General features: G+C 37.5%; 1 long non-coding RNA gene across 1 annotated transcript; it reads right to left on the reverse strand.

Moving 5' to 3' along the window:
- Window positions 1-396: 396 nt before the first annotated feature.
- On the reverse strand, window positions 397-15,435 carry LOC146760776 (uncharacterized). The gene is made up of 4 exons (XR_014947255.1): window positions 15,016-15,435; window positions 13,358-13,435; window positions 12,322-12,445; window positions 397-3,701 (listed from the first exon to the last, which is right to left on the reverse strand). It is a non-coding gene; the product is annotated as an uncharacterized LOC146760776 (long non-coding RNA).
- Window positions 15,436-17,236: the final 1,801 nt, after the last annotated feature.

A 17,236-nucleotide genomic window follows, 5' to 3' on the forward strand; every position in this document is an offset into this window, starting at 1 on the left:
CATTTATCAAAAGCATAAATACAAGCAATGCCAACACGTCTTGTTCCTCTAGAATGATATATTTTACCAGAGGGATATTTTAGATTTTTCACTTTGTGCCAAGGTAAGTTTAATACCTCTCTAATCTACAACATATGGGTCTTATGACATTACATATTATTTGCATCACCAATAAAACAGCTCATTAATCAAACATGCCACCATAACCACCAACAAAATACACTGAAAAAATGTTTTAAAAATATTTTTAATGGGATTATTTGCTTGAAATACTCCCTTTTTGGTACAATAACCCTCTGTTAATTTTAACACTGGTTAAACGTACAAAGGATTATCACAAGCCTCTGTTTAATTGAAGACTACACTGAAAGGAAAAAACACCAAACACTCTGCAGATACATTTTCTTCACAATTCTCTAGTGTGTTTTTATTTATTTTTTCATCGGTGTGCAAGTTATGAATAGAATTGCTATGAAGAAACAAATATATATTTTCTGTGTAATCATATGCTATTTTATTCAAGTTAGATCAGTCTATCAGAAATGAAAACTGAATTTGCACAGATTAAAATCATTTTCTTTCATATTATGTAATGAAATATTTGTGTGAAACAGGAAAATATAGGCAGTATTCAGAACTCTCAATTCAGCTTTTGGCTTGCAACAGTTTCAGAGTCAGACAGAAACAGGAAAATATTCTGTTTATCATTTCATCATGAAACACATCAATTTAAGACTATAGGAATGGTTCTTAAAAAAAAAAAAAGCAATCTGAACTTTTATTACTGCATTACAGAAAATTAATATTTAAATAAGCACTTTACTTGCATTCACATCAGTCTGTTTGCCAGGTGCCAGTGCTCAGATAAGAATGGATTTTGTTGGTGTCCATTCCAAAAATGAAGCCTATCATTTTTTTCTAATACAGTTCATTTATGTTATTCAACTAGAGCCTGAATCAAAAAGTACTTAGGCATAGGACTGGTTTTAGCACACATATTAAGTCCTGTTTAGGACAATGAAAGCAAAACTGAGTGAGTATTTTCTATTCAGAAATATTTGCAAAGTCAAGGGTGCTGTTATCTTCATGACTTTAATTACTTGTCAACCATTAAATGTATCTAAAGGAACATGGATAAAAGTATATGAGAAAAAGTAAAATATATGAGACCGTGTGTGTGTTGTGTGAATGAGTCTGAATAGCTATTAGCCCTGCAGACTCTAGATGGGATTCTCATTTTCACATCTCATTCTCAGTTCTACTCTCTACTCTATAAAACAAGCACGACACCATTCCACTTGGGGTGATGTGAGAGACTAAAACATTAATGAAGCACTTTCAGAGCCTACAATGAAAGGCACTATAAAAATCACAAAGCATTACTGCTGTATATTAGAAAACACATCCCATTAAAACTCCCTAACACCTTCCATTACAATTATTATTTTGAAAAGAAAACATTGCTCTAATTAAAGAAGGCCAAGTTATATTCAGCTGAAATAAGAACTGTGATATTTCATCCAGTGCTCACCGGGACTTTCAAAACTTCAGAAAAAAAAAGTTCAAGAAGCTATTTTGCAGATTCAAGATGAGTCAGATATAACTACACCAAGAGTTTATTCTGCAAATGGTTTTCACATGCGCTCAAGTTTAAGAGGGTTTCCAGTGAGACTACTCGCATGTATAAATTTAAACAAGTACATCTCTGTTTGGAGACTCAAGAATCTAGGAAAAATGTTTTTTACCACTTCTCTGAACCATTGCTCTGAACCTGCTAATGATTATAGTATCATAGTCTCATGCAGGTTGGAGGGGACCTTAGAGATCATTGAGTCCAACCTCCCGGGATTCAAGCCTCTATGTAGCAGAGCGGCACTTCTACCACTTGCGCCACAGGGGGATTCGAACCCAGGGCCTCCGGTGTTGCAACGCAGCATTCCTACCACTTACTCCACACATAACAAACTCCCACTGACTTTAAAGTAAATATCTAATTCCCAGTACTGCAATTAATTATTTTCCTGCTGAAAAATACTTCAAAACTCCCCAGATATTTTCATTTCCTAAAAAATACATTAAAAAATCATACTTTCTAAAACATTAGAACAAGTACACTGAGGCAGCCAAGAAAGAATGAAAAGGACTGGGTAAGCATGACATTTACACTGGGTATCTGCCTAGTGTAAATTTTCATTAGGTGTCCAATGGTATCCAATTAATGTGAAATAATAGTGTGCTCAAAGAGTGCTATATTTTTACCTCTATGTTTTGATGACATGCACAAGTTGTTGGAGTAATGTTGCCACCAGAAACCCTTGATAAAAAATAGTCCCATTTAAAACAGTTCGGTTCAGCTCCTTCTCTCTCAATTGGAAACATAATGCAGAATACCACATTAGAGTCACTAAATTACTTAACTGCACATGCAGACCTGTACGATACACCCAATGGCCCCTAATAAATCTGAAATATTTTACTATTTCCCCTCCTTCTTAAATATTCAGACATGGGCATATTTCTTTTCAAATGCTTTCTTTAGCTGTGCTGATATGCTGTCAGCCAAGTTACCACTGGGGTAAAGAATCATAGAATCTCAGAATCATTGAATGGCTTATGTTGGAAGGGACCTTAAAGATTATCGAGCTCCAATCTCCCTGCTGTGGCAGGGAAAGGTTTATTAACAGTCACCGTGCATGACAGTAAAGCAAAGCATGCAGATGATGCTTGCCATCAGCTAGAAGTAGAGTCGAGTTGCCTGCTTCTTAATCTAAATAAAGCAAACAGGATCAAGTACAGTGTGTGAGAGAATTGCTCTGTGGTAGACTGGATCTAAATAGAAAGTGTGGGAAGCCAGAACTCTCAATTGAAAATATTTAAATTTCGCTATTGTTTCTAAATAACAATAAAATACATAATAAAATCCCCATTATATATACGTAAAGAAAAAGTATTTGTCGCAAGTTTTTACAGCACCTTAAAATTAATTATATTTTTCGCATCATAAAGTGCCAGTCGATCAAAACACTTCCAGAAATGTATCAGTTTCCATGAACTTTGACCAGAATGCACAGAACGTCGCAGTGACTCAAGGGAAGGCAAAAGATGCTAACAGCTGCATTTTCTCACTACAGAAATGAATTACGCCATCCCTGTTTTTCCCAAAGCAATATTTCTCTCAAATTGCCTTCTTTTCTGACTTCCCAGATCCCCAGTAGTTAGTGAAGGACATTCATTAGGACCTTGCTTCACTTGAGTGGTTGCTTCATGATGTGTACAAGTCAGACATCTTCTGTGAGAGATGCATGAGAAACATGGCTTTACTCACCTGGTCTATACAGTTTTGCCTATCAAATGTTACACAGTGGGGACCTATTCTGTTCTTCAGGGGTTTCTGTTCTCTGTCCTGAACTCTGATGCACAGTGGCTCATGCAGATCCTAGCAAGTAACGCTGGGGCTTTGATGGAAAGACCTGGTGTTTACCATCGTTGCTTAACAGGTGATGAATTAGGTTGCAGCTGGTCAGACATTTGTCTCTGAGAGCTTGCAACACTTATATCTATCTTATCTTTGAACAAAGCCTTTTGTTCAGAGTATCTCAGTGAGACAAGTGGAGTTTTCAGTATGTGCTCAAAATGAAAAGTCTGTTTAACCACTGCTATATTCATATGGATCATCCTCAGTCTCTCCCAGGTTGTGTCCCCTGTGGTGAAAAACAAACAAACAGCACATTAAGAATGAAATCTTAATCTTTTCTTCCTGACTTTCTGGCTCTCCTTTCCATCTATCACTTTGATCCTGATATTGTCTACTTGCTCTTTGACATCTTTTTTAATAATCTGTCCAGATTTTCTTCATGTCTTGACAGAGTGCATTTCCTTCCAGCAAAATCTTTTAAATTCAGAAACTATAGAGGAAAAGACAACTGTTGACAGATCTCTAGCTCCCTTTCACCACAACCTACTGCTTGCTTCACATCTCCCCAATGTTTTTCAGGTTTAAGAAACATACCTTGAAACACACTATTTTCTTCTTCCCCATTTGTTGTGTTTTCAGAGGCATATCATATACCACAATTGAAAATACTGCAGCTAACTTCATATGTTTAGTGTTGGGAATTGCAAGCAGATAATAAAAACAAACCAAAATGAGTTCCCCTAGTTACTCTATTGCCACCTTGTCAGCACTGCCCCAAATATGAGTGGCTATTTTGTACCAGATTTCACCATATGTCATTCACCACAAACTTGTGTAACATAGACCAGGAATTGTCTTCATAAAACTATCTAATTTTTCTTGTGTCAATATCAACCAAATCTAAACTTTTTCTCTGACTTCCTTAAATGCAGTTTTACAAACATCTCACCACCTGAAACACAAGTTGATAAGAAAGTTGTTGTTTGCTTGCTGGGTTTTTCCCCTCTTTATCCCTTGCTGTTGAAGAAAATGCACAGCTGTTTGCTCTTAAGTGTGGAGCAGTTTTAATATTCTAAGTGCATTTAAGAAAATTAATTTTCTACCACACTTTAGATGGCTGGGTTAAAGAAAGCTGAAGTGGCAATTAAGAAACTTGTTTTTCCCTCTTTGTGTTTTTTGTTTGTTTGTTTGTTTTAAGACAAAAGAAAGTTAATGCTTTAGAAAACATCTTTGAGGGCTGAAAAAATCACACAGCATGATTTTGCTGCCACCTAGAAGAAGGAAGCCTGCATTTATGCTGTGCAATCTAAGTGTGTCAGTATTTTGAAAGTATTCAAGACCTACTAATTAAATCTCTTGATCTTAGAGTGCTGATTAACTGTTTTCCATCTTATGAAGATTCTCACTCTTCCCTCTTTGTGTACAAAAATGTTACATAGAGCCCTACATTATTTCACTACTTCCCAATTTATCCTGGCTCTATTTCAAAATTATCCTTTGATAATTTGGGGGAGAGGAAGCTTAGCAATATGTTCCATGGATTCTTTCCAATCTGAAACATTACTGCTCTTTGCTTACTGCCTCTTACCTCTATTCTGCTGCCATAAACTCTTTCAAAACCAAGCAGTTTTCACTTTTCTTCACCAAAACTTCCCTCTATTCCTAGCAACACTCTATGAAACTGTCGCCCTTTGTTTTCAGCCTATATTTTTTGCCTTCATCACTTACATTTTATTTCTGCAAAACATTTGTTCCTCAAGGAGGATCCTGCATATAAATCTGCCTTTTTTCCTGCTCATGTTCACATTCTACCATCGTCATTGTCCTTTCATCCAGCAATAATAGTTGTCTGGGAACTTACAGCAGAAAATAGGTGGAGTCTGAAAATATTACTTAGTCTATCTGCTTTTGTTTATGCATTAAACAAGGCAGTCACAGAACATTTAAGCTCCTTATGAACCTCAGCCTGGACTGTCATTCAGCACTGAGGGAGCATTACTTCCTCAGCACTTGGCCTTTTGGAGATAAATTTTCACTGACATCCCCTCCTCCTGTAATTACCTCACATCCAAAATGTGCTTCACTTAGGAAGCTTCATAGCTGAAGGCAGAAAAGAAGTAACAATGGAAGAGTTACACAAGCAAATCTAAGACAATTCTAGAAGGCATGGGAATTAACTATACCCAAGAAAGCCTTAGGAACATCATTTCAGTTGCTGGACAACACAAGTTTGGTGAGCAGCTGGCTGCAGATTTGTTCCATGCCAAAGTACATGTATTTCTCTCCATGTCTGTTAGCTCTGCCTGTTTTCTCTGTGCCATTTCAGGACCTATTAAAGTCATATACTTTAACAATGATGATTTTACAATCAAGTGTACAATGCATGAATTCATGGTGGCCAAACCTAAATGCACTCTCAAAATGCTAACACTTGGGGAAATAGTCCAGAGAGGATTTTTGCCATAATATTTATTGTGGAAATACTATAGATTCCATTAACAAAACCGCTGCTGTGTCAGCATGTTCTGGGAAAAATAATAAAAGGAGCTATAAATAAAATACATAAATTTAATTAAAGATGAAATCTTCAGGCAGAAACTCCTCCTTAAAAGGGACTATAAATATGTTTTTGTTGTTCTATCTTTGTGATGTATCTTGTTTTTCCCTCCAATTTGTATTTTATTAATCCTGCTGTGTAATTACAAACATAGTAATTATTCAAAAGATAAATGGATGGGTTTACAAAACCAGTGGATACAAATCCATTCATCTAATAAGTAATCCAATCCTTGCTATAATAATTCCACAAAAACATACCATAGAGGCAGCCACATCAAAAAAGTGAATCTCTGCTACATTTTTTCTACTCTACAATTTAATTATTTATTTATTTTTAAAGCAAGATAATTTGTTATGCTTGGCATACACATAGAGAAATATTTAATAAACAAAAGGGAAACATTTAAAAACATTATTATTTTAATGTAATTGTTTATGGCTCTGAAATGTTCCCCATTTCTCTGGGCTGTCTGTACAGAAACCTCACTTTATAGCCAACTTTTGTTTTAATTCCATTCTTTCCTGTAAGTTCTTATGAATGACTCACATTTATGCTTAGAACAGAGACACACTGTTATATATGACCAACACTGCTGTTCCTACAGATATATTTAGATGTCATTGTAGAGCATTTAGAAACATGGCTGATAATTGTCATCTGCATTCAGTCTTCTGGACATAGAGGGTACTAGGCGTCTCTGGTCAGCACTAGAGTTCAAGCTAGCAATCAGGTTTTGTATCCAATATCTAATCCCCTTCCAGGAGATCTCTCTAGTATTAAAATTTGTAGAGAACGCAGAAGGCTTTGAGGAAGGTAGGTGTTGATTCCTTTCATCATTGCAAAGTACAAAAAGCAGAGAAGGGAGCAACATTGCTGATTAAGCCACCAAAAGCTGTGCTTGTGTGGAAGAACAGGTAGCATGCCCAGCTGCAGCACTCAGACAACCCGGAGGTTCTCTAAGTGAGTGAGGGATCAGAGACCAAGATAGTAGCATTAATTTTCAGTGAAAAATAAATAATGAATGAAAGAGACAGAGTGGTTTATATTTTGATCCCACTAGCAGCACAATGGTTGAGAACAGCCTAAAAGAGAGGTATGTCCTGCTTATTTGTGGCACCAGTTTACTGCTGTGTGATAACAGTGCTGTGGGAAATCTAAATTTGAGATTATCAGCTGAACAGTATCTTGCATTAAGTGATCTGGATTTATGTTCTGAAACCACAGAGAAGTTAATGAATTCTTGGCATCCTCTAAGACACATCTGTTAATGTATCACAGATTCTGGAGGTCATCAACACACTGAGGTCAGTCAGAAGACGGGAGCTCTCAGCAGCAAGGGTGTCAGATCCTTAATTCATTGCTAACCTGTATGGTGACAATAGAGACAATGTCAAAGTTTTTTTACGTCCTCTAATCTTCTAGTACTCTTCAGTTGTATTGATAGCTTGGTTTCAGCAGGACAACTGTGTGCCAGAGATTAGCACTTTGATTAGCCTTTGATTTAAGCATGCCAGTTTGAGCTAGTTAATGGTCTAGACATGGCTAAACATAAGAGTTTGGTAGGCAACAATTTGTCATGTGAGAACTTCCTTGCAGTAGGGCTCGGGCATATATTCATGCTTAAACATCTTATAAACCTGGCTGTGATGGGAAAGAAATATATCAGAGTTTAGGGAGCTTTTAAAACCTCATGGATACAAATTGTGTGAAAGAAATGCTGAATCACTGACAAGCATTTGATTGCCTAGAATTGTTTAAAATGTATAAAATGAGAGATGAATTCCAGACTTGAAATTTGGGGACTTGAATTCCTATCTTACCACTGCAAGAGTAATTAGCTCCTGAAAGGCCTACCTTGTTAAGAGTTTAGTGGGTTTATACAACAGAAATAAATGTAAAATTTTAACAGAAGAGAGAGCTTATAGCTTTATTAACGGGATAATAAAACAATAAAACCGGTAATGTGTTAATATGTTAGTTTGAGGCATGTATGGACAAGGTAATAAAATTGCTTAAGTATCCAGTGTGCTTAAAAGATATTACTGCAATCAGATTTTTGACATCATACATTTTGAGACAGAAGGTCAATTTTTTATGCTAATACATTATGTTAATTTTAAAATTAAATTTACCATATGACAGATAAAATAAGATGTTCTAAGCATATTATGGACTGCACAACCTTATGTTGCTAAGAAATGAGCAATAACCCTGGGTGGCTTTAGGAGATAACACTGTGTATTTGTCGGAGTGGGGAAGAACTGAGCACGTTTTTCACAAAATAAAGCTTCTGATATCTCTAATTCTACAAGATCTTTTTAAATCAGGAAATTTTGATAAGAATTACGAAGTTCAAATTATTACCTAATGTTCTCAACCATGTGGGAAATTACATCCTCTTCCAGTACACACATATTTCCTACAATGACTTCAGTAACTTTAATAATTTCCACTTACTTGTAGTAAAGGCATGCAGGTGTTTAATGGGTGTGCTGTTAATTTGTTTGCTTGTTTTCCACCAAGCAGCCAATTGATTCTGTTCTCATTTGGTCAAGAATCATTAACATTACGACACATTTCACCTTTAGGGTGAGAAAATTAAAATAAGGCATCATGAAGAGAAGGTACCCTGCAGCAAGTGTCTTCACGCTAGTCACTGCACAACCTCCATTGCAGAGCTGTATCTGAACTTGCCTTAAAGTAGTTAGTTCAGGAATTGGCAACAGTTTACTAGCAGCATCATGGAGGACAGCATTAGCAAAAGCTCAGCCATAGCTCTGCAGGAAAGCTATTCAGGTTAAAACCAGTTTACCACAGCCCTAATTAGCTGTAAACAAATCGCTGCAGCTCCACTGTGCTCATGCCATTAGGCACCTGTCCTGTTAGAAAATGGCCCTCTGATCCACTAAGTACACAAGTAGTATTCCTTCTGTGAAGAACTTACCATTGGGAAAAAAGAAAAAAAAAAAAAGTCCTTTTTGTTCTTACTCTGTTAATTGAAAGAGATAGGAGAGGAATAATATCCAGTGCTGCGGAGTGGCTGTTTCTCCCTATGCTAAGACATCCCTCTTTCACAGTGCTCTCCCAGACTGCACTTCCATCTCTGCCCTCACAGTTCTTCCTTCTGCCCTATGCTTGTTTGCTAAAAGCATAGAATGCCATCAGAACTCTACCACCAGCACTTCAAGCATGCAGGACCTTCCAGCATAGCAGAGACCATTAAACACATGGCAAGGATGACCAGATCCTTCTGACTGTTGGCCAGGAAAAATGGCATTAGTTTTACCACTAGTGAGACACATATCTTGGTGTCATTCTGATGTACAAAAGAATCATCTAGAGTGCCAAACTCTCTCATGCTTTACCCTGCATCAGCTAGACCCAGTCTTCTTGTAACTGCAGAGCAACAATGCATCTTTCTCCCTGTCAAATGTTAAATAGAAAAAATTGCATCTCCATACCCTGTGCTGAGTCTGAGCTGGTATCACAGTATAAGAGTGTCATTCACACATTTGATCAAGGGGACAACCCTGCATGTGGAACTCAGGTGCTGGGACTAACCTAGCACATTCCACCCAAGCAGAAAAGTGTCTGAACATTCATAGCAGACAAAACTGAGATGCTGTTGCAGCTGTTAATATAAACTTAGCCAAACTACATACTCAACAGCTAGGTTACAGCTGAAATGGAGAATTGAGAATCATAATTTTGGTTTACAGACCTAAATTCCTTCCAAGAGCTCTATCAGATGCCGAGACCTGTGCTTTAAGGCACAGAACTTCCTCACCTCTTTTCTATGACTTCATTCTGAGTGTACTAGGTTTTCTAGTTTTTATTTTGAGGTTCCTTAAAGTTTGGAATAGTGATAGTTACTATAAATCATGGAAAAACTTGGTTACAGGGGCCCTCAAAAGGTCAGCTCTTCTCCTACCCACAGAGAATTCATATATACTTACTGACAAATGTTTGCCTAATCAAGGCCTCCGACGATGTGAGCACATCTTTAGAAAATTCACCCCACTACTTTACCATCTGTACAATGGATAGTTGTTGTCTTTTAGTTTTTTTCTTACCTAGATACCTAGCTTGGATTGCTCTTGTTAAATTTTACGATTAATCTGATATATGCCGAATTGTATAGCTCTTTGGATCTGATTTGCTTTGATCTCTTTATCAGATAAACTAAAGAAATACAATTTGAGCTTGTGAAAATCTGCAAATATTTTTACACTGACTGCTAATTGTATCTATGGGGGAAAAAAAGGAAAAAAAGAATAGTCTTTTGCATCATGTGCCTAAGGTTTCTAATTTTTGTGATGTTTGTAGAGAGATGTGCTTTCAAGCCTTCCGTCGCCCATAAAATCCCAAATTTACAATCTGCTCAGTAGAAGCTTAACAGTGCACAATCTCCACAGGCATATTTTGCTACTCTTTCTCACAGTCCTGAATGTTAGCAGAGAACAGACTGAAAATGGGTTTTCATATTTACAGTCTATAGGCTAGAGGAAAAAAGAAAAAAAAAAAAAAGCCATTGTACTTTTTTAGTAAGCAAATAGAAATGCAAGGTACCACAACTGCTTTATGTTCTTGTTTCTAGTCTAATGAGCTACTGAAAAATCTGGGTGTAAAGAGGAGGTAGCTGAAATAAGCAGTGTTGTTAAATCAGATGTTGATACACAGTAACTGAGAAAACAGTTTTCTATTGTGCAGAAGAACAAGTTGAAGAAATTCATTTAAGGCTTATTAAGAAATGTCATCCTGATACGATTGAATGGCATGGATCAAGGGGCTTTTTATCAGGTATGAGGTGGATGCCATTCACTATAATTAAATGTTTACCTTTCCCTTCACCCACATCACAAGTATAACTCTCTGTCATGCTGAAATGGAAAGGTTACAAGCATGCAATGTTAAAGCATCATGAGCTGCCTAGATCTAACACAGAAACAGCACTGCGAGTAAATGCAGGGAACAGATATCTGCAAGAATGCCAACACACTTGTGTCTATTTTGTGACAAATTGTTTCAACACTACTGAAGTGTTCATTTTATTGCTTTTCCTCCTTCTGCTATAATATAAACACCTCTCATGAGACATTGTACATGTTCCACTTTAATATTAGGTTTTGTATCTAGAGGACAATTTGTTTCCCACCTACCTTCTTATCTTCCTGAAGTCATCTTGGTTTTTGGAATTGATCTGTTTTGCAGGAGTTATAAACTCCAGCCTCACTGGCAGTAATCAAATTCACTGGGGTATGCTACCTATTAGTTACACAGGTAGGAAAAAGTACAACATGATGCATATGAGAAAGCAAGCCAAGTGGTTGTGACATATGCCATTCCTAAAACAAAAATGTAGTTGAAAGACTGGAGTAATGGGAAAGTATTAAAAGACTGTCATTGTACTCCTTGTGTAGACAAAGCAAGCAATAGCACTGTGAGTAACTAGGCAGCATTTAGTTTTAGTATTTCTAAAATACATAGAGACAAAAACTACACTAATGTTTCTTCAGGATATGTGATGACTGTTAAACTGGATAAACTCCATGAAAAATAAATTGAGGTTTTGACTCAGTCTTTAATTTTTGAGATTTACTGGTTTTTACATTAAATGAAAATTTCCAAAAATTTGGATGAGGATGGTAAAATCATGAAACAATCATTTCCTCAAGAGCAGTCCCAGCAGAGATAATTGCCACAGTTCATAAATAAAAAAGATCCTCATTTATCCGTATTCCAGATGGATAAAGTGTGTGGAACCAACCCCAACAGTCTTCAATACACCCCAAAAGAAACACCCAAATGTAGCATGGGGGAATGGAGCACTTCAAGTATGGCTAACATAAAACAAGAGGAGAGATTGAAACAGTAGAGGCATCCTGATGAACAAGCATGTGGATTGGGTTAGCTGACAAATGCACAAAGCAGACACCACTTAAGAGTTTCTGTTTTGTTTTCTTTTAAATTTTATACTATTCTGTTGCTATGCACAGCATATTTATTTAAAACATTTCATACCTCCCTGCTCCACTCCCATCTTCCAGAGAACAGTTTGGGGAATGAATCCTCACTACTGAACTACTGGAAGAACAGGAAAACCTAAGTGAAATACTTGAAAAAGGGCAACGACATGAGAATAGTAAATATGCTTATACCTAAAGCACTGCCATTAATTTTAATGAGATTTTCTCCTGTGGAACATTTGCAGGATTCAGTCCAGTGGCAGAAGTGTAGCACACAACAGTGTTGGTAAACATGCTGAATGTCTTCTGTCATGTTGTTGTATTGTAAATTAATTATAGGTGCATTTGATGTGGAAGTGATTACTATGGGGCTTACTTACCTTAGCCATGGTGCATCCAAAGCTAGCTGTACCACTGGGCAGGTGTAGCTGTCCATGCTCATTGCTGGAGCCAGCACGAGGCATCCAGGATTTTAGACACATTTGATTTCTCTGTCTGAATGATCTGCTTAGATGTGGGTGAACAGAATAGAAGAACAGAAGCTTGACCTCTGAATCACTCTTAGTTCTTGTCATCTCTAGTTTTATGAGTTAACATAATTTCAGAAATATTGTTTAAGGAAGAAGAATGATATAAGAGATACTAAGTTGTTCAAGGAAAAGTTGGAAAGATAGCAAATTACTCTATTGATACTCTGAAATACAATAAACTATGAAAAGCAAAACATTTGCTGTCTGCCTTTGTCTTCTGATCTGTCAAACAAAACAACATGCAAATTAAAACCATGCAGAAAGATCCAGGTTTCTTTGTGTGGAGTTGAAAACATCTTCAAGGCACTATTTTAGCAGGAAGATACTATAGCATCACCCAGCCCCCCTTACCTGATTAAGATAGCAGTGAATCCTAGTACCAGAAACGGTCTGAGGAGATAAGGGTCTTCTGATAGGTCCAGAGACATGAACTTAAGTGCATGATAGGTAAGATTTCTGATTTTTTCAAGCAATTTCTCTTTGTTTATGTATGATAAAAGGAGCATTACATGTGAATTGAAAGGCTCTTCAAGAGCTCTTTGATTGTCAAGACAGGTGAAGAGACAGGTAGCTAGTGATTTCAGTAAGAAAGAAAGTGCAAAGTTGGCAGCCCAAAGACACCAGCTCTTATTTTTCCCACTTTCTATTTGGAACAGTGTGAGCTGATGTCACTGACCACTTCCAAAACCCCAGGTTTACAACGAAAACGTGGAGTCATGCTGTATATTACAGATAGTAATAATTAATTCATGTATGATTAATGAACTTTGATTATTCCTTTTTTTAAAATAGCCCTTGACTTGTGATGTCTGCTTACTAGCACAAAGGATTAAATGAGAAGTTTGTCACCACAATCTCTTTAAATGTTTGAGCAGACATTAATTACCTCCTCACTTGGTTGCACTTCCATTGTCCTTTCCCATCCACTTGTCAGCTCCAAAATGTCCCCTCCAGACCAGCTAACCTGAACACAATCAAACAATACAGGAAAAAAAAAATAAAATAAAAACAAAATACTTAACAAAAGAAAAGGCCTTTCCATCAAGCAATTGTGATTTAAATTTGTATGTATCCAGATATTTCCTTTGGTAAAGCTTTTCACAGTCCCCTGTGCAAGGCAGCAATCAGCTGTTAACAGCAGATAAATTAAAGAAAGGAAAATTATAACACACGTTCCACCTGCATATTGGCTTTAACACAAACATCAATCATTTTCCAAGGTAATTAGTATTGTGTTGGCCTGCAGGGACCAGGCAAATGAAAAGGGTAAGATTTAATACTCTATGCAATATGCATAAACACATGCACATCGACACACACGCACATATCCACTGCAAAGAGATTTTTCTCTTCCAAAGAACTTGTTATAAAAGCTCCACGTGAATGTGACAAATGTTGAGAGAAATTTAAGAATAAAAAAGCATATACAGATCACAATCATACAAAGACAACCCAGAAAAAAACCACTAATGTCCACACTGCTTCTCAAAGTTCACATTGAAATAAATGAAATCTGAATCAGGCTTAAAGTCTCTGCCAAGTTCTCAGGCAACAATACTTTCTTGATTAAGCAACAGGCAAAGAAGAACAAGGAGCTATTGTACAGGCAGCTGGCAGCAGACTGGTTAATAATAGCACTAGTGGATGTCTGAGACATGCTAAAAGTTATTGAATTCATTAAGCTAAATTCTGTTGCAACGTGAAATCACTAGGAGTCTTGCCACTGATCGCTGTTTAGTCCAGCCTGTCATTATTTCCCATATAGTATAGGCAATAAAGTAACAGTGCCAAAAATAATGTTGAAAATCATGTTGGATAAGAACCTTAGGAAATATGCACACTGTGAAAACATTTCATTGTAGAAGCTGAAGACAGAGAACAATCCTAATAGAAAATCAGGGTGAAAAGACATATGCTACAGTTTGTCAGACACTCTTAGCAGCAATATGCTTCTAGCTAATATAGAAATGTTGATGGTGTCTGTCTTTGCAAACCGCTCTTCCTTTGTGTCGGCCCCCTCACATACACAGAGACGAAAGTCAGACACAGCTTTGCAATCTTACCACTATACTAGCAGGTCTTAATTCCTTTTCTGCATTCATGCACAGAAGAAAAACAAACAGATGTTCAGTATTGTAATTCAGCTGAAAACCTTTAAGAAGGATGTGTCCAGGTATTAATTGGTAACATGTCAGGGACTGAGGGGATGTCAAGTAAAAACGTTGAGGAACTTATTAACATCTGCAGTTAGAATGACAGAAAATGGAGAAACAAGAGGAGCTATAGGAATTTAAACTGTAGTCACTGATTGTTCCAGATACCAGAACCATTAGAAACATAACACAGTCCCAATATATGTCTACTCCCTAAAGCACATCTCATCCCACTGGTGCTCAAAAACAGGTGTACAACTTGCACAGGTGTTCACCAGAATGAGAACAGACCATGCCTGATTATATTATAATCACAACCAAACACAGGGAGGACAAAATCAGACCTTTAAATTTACTCTGTGTTGTGAGTCACAGGAGGATTTTTACATACCTGTACTGAGCTGCTTTTTCCCATCTCAGCTGTGCTCGGCTGTGCTTTTTCCCAGGAAGTGTCACAAATCTAAGCATACTTCACTCTACTGCAAGGTAGGAGAAGTGGAGGAACCAGCAAAAAACAATTTCTACCTGACATTCAGCAGCGTAGTGGCTAATGAACCTAATTCAGTGATACTTAATATTGCTGTGGCACTGTCACTCAGCCTGTGCTCTGTGTTAATTCAGAAGTTGGAAAATTAACATTACTATTAGGAAATTTGCATATAATCAGCATACCCAGCACACAGAACTGCAGAGAAAAATGCAGGCTGTACTTAACAATGTCTGGAGACAAAGGACGGAGAAAATGCACAGCATGAAAATGGGAAAGAATTGCCCTTCAGCTATTGCTCTATGACGGCACAAACTGGACATCGCAAACTGAAACAAGGAGCACTATTTCACTCCTCTGAAAGCCCCTCCCAGGTGTCATGGAAAGAAAACAAAAGGCAAAGAACCGATGTTTCCTCCTGAGTGAGGTGTGCAAATCTGCAACATGTCGAGCCCTGAATTTGTTCTCAAATGCCCACTTGCAGGAAGCAGTATGGCCCCATTTCCACTGTTTGGTTAACAGATAGGCTAAGAAAACTGGGAAGAAAGCTGATTCATGGATTTAAATAGTTTTGATACCAGAGTTGCTCAGAGATAACTCTAGATTCACACATCACCAGCATTGGAAGAAAAATTAGGAATGCAGGGGAGATGAACTTGGGGGAGGTGCCTGAAGGCCCTAATTGCTTGCAGCCTGTGTGACAGCAGCTCTGGAAACAGTTCTATGAATGATTTCACAGGCTCATTGTCCAACCAGTCAGCACCCAATATGGAGACTAGCAAATAGAACTGTGACAAGAAGACTGGAAGTGCACAGTGGGAAAGGCTGAGCAAGGAGATCAGGAAAAAGGGATGAAACTGCTTAAGGAGTTTGAAGCCTGAGAAATGTTGGCAAGGGTGCAACAGCAAGCCAGAGGAGGGTAAAGAACTGGATGAAAAGGGAGGAAAAGAGAGGAAGTCTAAGGAAGAGCCTGGATATATAAGCAAATCAGGGAGAATGAGTTTCAATTACACACATTGCTCTTCTTCCAGTATTTCTTCATGTGGGAGTCAACAGCTTTGTAATTTATGCAGGAGGTCTGGTAAAAAAAGAAATTCTTCATAAATAAGGTCAGCTTTCCCCTCCTCCCCAGGCTCAGGCAGTTAGTGATTTATTAATTCCCACTGTGTTGTGGGTGACCCAGAAGAGATGACACCTATTCAAGAGTGGAGAGCAGCATGTAACCGTTGCTGTCAGCCTTGGTCAGCTTGCAAAGATACCAATGATAAATGCAGAGTTTCCAAGAGGCTTCAGTCATGGAAGCATATTTATTTGGAAAAAAGTATTTCTCACTTAAAAATCTGGGACAGATGCTAAGGGCACGTGTGGAGAATTTTTGTTTACATTATTGTCTTTTGCTTTTATGTTCCTGTTTGTGAAGAAATCTTTGGAAAACAGCAATTTATTCAGAGTCTGTCACACTGCTGACAGTCTGCTGCGGCTATCAGGAGATACATCTTAATTCTGTTGAGCTGGTTTGACAGACACTTGTAAGGTTTCTGTGTTTTATGTCTCAACTTCAGGAGACATCCTTACAGAAACACAGCATTTTATTTATTCCACTTGTTGCCAACAGATTATTGTTGTTTTTTTCTTATCTCAAACCATCAGTCTGTCCTGAGCTGCACTACTTACATTTCTCTCTCTGTTTGCTAGATGAGCTTTGCCTTGTTATAAACTTCATTTTTCTTCAGATTCAGCTGACTGGTGAGACTCTTTGGGACATAGTTGTCAAAATTATTTTTCAATAGAAAACAATCTTTCTGCAAAATTGAAATTTTCTGCTGGGAAAACAGAATGACATTGCCCAGCATTCAAGCTGCCCCAGGGGCAAGAGTAGATCACGAGATATGTCATTCCAGAAAAGTATTTCTGCATCCTAGCCCAAGGATCAGCCAGCACAGTGTGGTGCCCTGTGTTACTAGGGAAGCAAATACGTGAAAACAAGAAGAATGAAGGAGTGTGTAAAATATATTTGTGAGGGACTTCGTGGTGTTCACTGAACTTAGAGATAAAACCTTCATTGAAGTGAGATTTCAGAAGTTTTTAATAGGCATTTTGGCAGCAAGGGAAGGGAATTTGTGAT

This window comes from Coturnix japonica, chromosome 5 (assembly GCF_054131305.1).
Source record: "Coturnix japonica strain WE chromosome 5, WE-NBRP24, whole genome shotgun sequence".
NCBI lineage: Eukaryota > Metazoa > Chordata > Aves > Galliformes > Phasianidae > Coturnix > Coturnix japonica.